The sequence below is a fragment of the Strongylocentrotus purpuratus genome, unplaced genomic scaffold, assembly GCF_000002235.5.
Source record: "Strongylocentrotus purpuratus isolate Spur 01 unplaced genomic scaffold, Spur_5.0 spur5_scaffold_18, whole genome shotgun sequence".
Taxonomy (NCBI): Eukaryota; Metazoa; Echinodermata; class Echinoidea; order Camarodonta; family Strongylocentrotidae; genus Strongylocentrotus; species Strongylocentrotus purpuratus.
Window position 1 is genome coordinate 5,269,224 of NW_022145603.1, and position 5,346 is coordinate 5,274,569.

Consider the following 5,346-nt stretch of genomic DNA (forward strand, 5'->3'; position numbering starts at 1 on the left):
TTAATACAAAAAGAGAAAACTATTCTTAAAAATAAAATTATAAAGGACATGGGCCTCCTAACTAACAAACCACTTCTGGGTTGTTGTTGTTGTTGTTGTTGTTGTTGTTTTTTTATTTTTTTTGGGGGGGGGGGGAGGGGGGCAACCCAATTCAAAATTTCCAGCGTTAAATTCCATTGCCTTTAAACAAAAATTATGTCAAGATGTTGAAAAACAATGTTTCACTTTCCGTTTTCAAGTTAGAAAATTTGAATAAAATGATTAACATATTTTCCGATCTCTCTGGTCTCTACATTAAACATGTTCAAAGCTCCTGCAAAGGCTGCAAAAAGGAAAAGTGAAGTTAATCCAAGTGAAATGTGGACAGTAATGGAGTGAATATGGAATGGTTGATCGTAGTTGATAACGAGTAAACGTAAATGAGTGGTAATAACAACTACGACTGAAAGTGAGACAGAATGGAACTGCAACAGGTTGTTCAGTCAAGCAGGCACGTAGCCACGGGGGGGGGGGGGGGGGGGGGGGGGGAGGGGGGGGCCAAAAAAAGAAGAAAATTCCACGATCGGTTGAACTTTTTTAGACCCCTTTTTTTTTACCTCGATCGATTACATGTATGTGCCCCCCCCCCCCCCCAAACATCAAAGTCTGGCTACGTGCCTGCAGTCAAGACAACAAACCGTTAGTTGCAGAAGATAATTTTCGAAAGCCAGAGAAAGAGAGAGAAAGGGAATCCTTAAGGTACGATGAGAGTGGGTGGAGAAAAACCATCCACTGTGCCACATAATTTGTTTGTCTAAAATAAGGAAACTTTATACATTAGTATATTTAAAATGTATAATCATAGCCAGAGAATGTGTTGTTATATGGCTTATAGCATGTTTTATTTAATAAAACAAAAACAGACCCAGTTATTGATAGACTAAAAAGGGAATAAGATCGAGACATTAAGAATATCAGTATTTCTTATTCAATGAAGTTAAGGCCACTCCCCCATATCGCGATGCATCCTGGGTATGAGGGGTGGAGCTTAGCAAGCCTGAGATCTGTGAAACTGGATGGTTATTATTATTTTTTTGGACAATAAAGAGATTTTCAGAAAAATTTATGCTGGAATAATAATAAGTAGAGGTGTAATGATGTTTTCAAAGGCTACTTAGTTGGCGTAAATATTCAGAAATGAATTATACACGCCATTAAAACCTTAAAAAAAAAAAAAAACACAACAACGAGTGGAACTTTAAGGTCCACTTCCCGATGCATCCTGGGTACACCAGCTGTTATACTGGTGATCGATAATACAAGTTCGAGCGCGTATTTCACCTAACGGTGATCGCATCAGAATATTCCACGCTGATTCGCTGAATCACTTTGCGTTGCTAGCGCGCAGCGTGATGAATAAATTACCCATAATTCCGTACAGTAGATTATTTGACCTCTCTAATTACGCTGATACGCGTATTGTCTTTTACCATGTAGTGAACATCATTCCAGTACACTTTTCGTGGGGAGCATCCTACAGAATGCATAATTCATAAGGCTCATGAATTATGCAAGGTAGCTTATTTTGGCTTCTAATGGATCCGGACAAAATGGCGGAGCTTGGGGGCCTGATATAAGGCTAAATTTCGTTTTATATTATTACTATTGCTACTATCATTAACAGTAGAAGTAGTAGTTGTAATAGTAGTATTATTAACAGTAATTGTAGTAGTATTACTACTAGTATTAGTAGTATAGCAGTAGTAATAATAGTAGTATTACAGGTAGTAGTACTAATAATAGTAGTAATAGCAGTGATAGAGGTATTAGTATAAGCAGCAGAAGTAGTAATAATAATAGTAGTAATAGTAGTAGTAGAGGTAGTAGTACTAATAATAGTAGAGGTAGCAGTAGTATAGGTAGAAGTAGTAGTAGAATTAGTAGAATTAGTAAAAGTAGTAGTAGTAGCAGTAGTTATAGAAGTAATAGTACTACAGGTAGGGGTAGCAGTGATAGTAGAAGTAATAGCAGTGGTAGAGGTAGTAGAGTAGTAGTACTAGTAGTAGTAGAAGTATTAGTGGTAGAGGTAGTAACACTAATGATAGTAGAGGTACTAGTAATATAGGTAGAAGTAGTAGCAGTAGTAATATAAGTAATAGTACTAAAGGTAGTAGTAGTAGTAGTAGTAGTAGTAGTAGTAGTGGAATGACAAATAGTAGTGGAGGAATGAGTATTAGTTGTATGCTTGGCACTAGTAATAGTAGCAGTAGTAGTAGTATAAGTAGTAGTAGTATTTTAATAGCAGCAATAGTAGCATTAGTAGTAGTGATAGTAGTAAAATAGTAGTAATAGTAGTGGTAGTAGTAGTAGTATAGGTAGAAGTAGGAGTAGTTGAAGTAGGAGTAGTTTTTGTAGTAATAGTATTAGTAGATGTAGTAGTAGTACTACTACTAGCAGTGGTAGTAGAGGTAGTAGTAATAGTAGTAGTAGTAGTAATACCAGTCATAGTAGTGGTAGTAGTACTAGTAGTACTAGTAGTACTAGTAGTATTACTACTAGTAGTATAATCAGCAGTTGTAGTGGTAGTAGTAGTAGTAGTAGTTGTTGTAGTGGAAGTAGTAGATGTAGTAGTAGATGTAGTAGTAGTAGTAGTAGTAGTAGAAGATATAGTAGTAGTAGTCATGATAGTAGTAATAGTAGTAGTAGTAATAGAGATAGTAGTAGTTAAAGCAGTAGTAATAGCAGTGGTAGAGGTAGTAGTATTAGTAGAAGCAGCAGTAGTAATAATAGTAATAGTAGTAATAGTAGTAGTACAGTTAATAGTATTAATAGTAGTAATAGTAGTAGTAGTAGTAGTAGTAGTATAGGTGGTAGTACTTATAACAGTAGAGGTAGCAGTAGAATAGGTAGAAGTAGTAGTAGTAGAATTAGTAAAAGTAGTAGTAGTAGTAGAGGTAGTAGAGGCAGTAGTATTAGTAGAGCTAGTATTAAAGTAGTAACAATAACAGTGGTAGAGGTAGTAGTATTAGTAGAAGCAGTAGTAGTAGTAATAGTAATAGTAGTTATAGTAGTAACCGTAGTAGTTGAGGTAATAGTAGTAATAGTAGTAGTATAGGTAGTAGTACTAATAACAGTAGAGGTAGCAGTAGTATAGGTAGAAGTATTAGTAGTAGAATTAGTCGAAGTACTAGTAGTATTAGCAGTAGCAGTAGTAATAGAAGTAATAGTACAACAGGTAGGAGTATCAGTGATAGTAGTAGTAGTAGTATTAGTAGAGGTAGTAGTAGTTAAAGCAGTAATAGCAGTGGTAGAGGTAGTAGTACTAATGATAGTAAAGGTAGCAGTAGTATAGGTAGAAGTAGTAGTAGAGGTAGGAGTATTAGTTGTAGGCTTAGCACTACTACTACTAGTAGTAGTAGTAGTAGTAATAGTATTCATAATAGTATTAATAGTAATAGCAGTATTAGTAGTAATAGTATTCATAATAGTATTAATAGTAATAGTAGTAGTAGTAGTAGTAGTAGTATAGGTAGAAGTAGGAATAGTAGTTTTAGTAGTAGAGTTAGTAGTAGTATTAGTAGATGTAGTAGTACTACTACTAGCAGTGGTAGTAGAGGTAGCAGTTATAGTAGTAGCAGTAGTAGTAGTAGTAGTAATACCAGTCATAGTAGTGGTAGTAGTAGTACAAATAGTATTACAGGTAGTATTAGTAGTAGTTTTAATAGTATAGTATCAGTATGAGCAGTAGTAGTAGTAGTAATATTAGTAATATTAGTAGTAATAGTAGTAATAGTAGTAGTAATAGTAGTAATATTAGTAGTAATAGTTGTAATATTAGTTATAATAGTAGTAACATTAGTGGCGGTAGTAGTAGTAGTAGTAGTAGTAGTAGTAGTAGTAGTTTTACTAGTATCGTAGTAATTTTACCAGTATTATTATTAGTAATAGTACTAGTAGTAGCAGTAGTAGCAGTAGTAGTAAGAGTAGTACTAGTATAGTATTATTAGTGGTGGGGAAATAGATGTCTCTCGCCTGTTGCAAGAGGTTACATGGTGTAAATGAGGGTGTGATTCCTATTAATATTATTATCATTAACATTATCATTTTCATTATTATCTTGCCGATTCTTATTCAGTTCGTTTGCTTATGTATCGTATTGCGGGTGGTTGTAATTATACAATTATTTTCTCTTATAGCTCATGAACAATATCACTTGTTAGGTAAACGAAAAAAACTGACATAATCTCAGTCCAAACATAACGATATTTAACTATATATATCCAAATTTTTAGGGCTATTCTAATTTAAGTAATCATTACTGTCTAATCTCTCGTGATTTGGGTTGTTAGGGAAATAACGTAATAGCCGTCCTGATCAACCAATATTCCTAACCTAAATCAAAGTAATAGTCATTATAATGAAACCGGTGTTGCAAATTCCTAGAACAGGACGGTATTTATAGTAAAATATTTCAAAGTAGTACTTGCTTCGACTTAAACTAACATGTTATGATTATATGTTAGACAACAGACATTATAGCCGTCTTGACATAACGATATTCCTAACTATATTCAAGGAAAAAGTCCTTACCGTGAGACCGGTGTTGCCAATCCTGAGATCGGGGCGATAGCTTGCGTATCGTATAGCAGGAGAGTTTCCCTGGTAGATATTCAGTCTATCATGTTTGATGTTGTAACCAATCCTAGCAGGTATCGCCTTAGAGGTTGGATCCCACTGAAAGCTTCCTTGCTGATACATCGTCAAGACACCGCTTCTACTACCGTCAGTAAAGAGAATTGCTTGGTAGGTATTGGTCTGAGCGAGGGAAAGTGTACATAAGGTTACATGTCGTTTCTTTTTCGATGGTTGATATTTCCGACCAAACAACAGGGTTCATAATTTCGAAGATGAATTAGGGTGCGTAATTTCAAAAAATAATCCTGACAATGATATGGAACTCTTTCAATTTTTTTTGGAATTATCGGACACTATTTTATCCCATGAACTATAACGCCCTGGTACTGGAAGCTCCAGAAAAAACAAGTGACTATTGAATACGAAATAATGATATGTATAATAATAATAATTTGGTTTTATTACCCATGATATCTAAATCAGTATTAATACTGATCTTCCAGCGGGTCCTGCAATTATTATTCCCTCAGCATTGTCAGATACAAATAAATTACATATGGGTAAAAGGGGACAAATGTGTGCAAACACCTTGTCTGAGGATGTAAGCAACAGGCGACCTTGGACGATGATTGGAACCTGGGCCATCTCCTAAGAATTTCAAATTCCTTCAACAACATATAACGGTGCTCCAAATAGGAAATAGATGCGGAACAGATTGCAATGGATCGACGA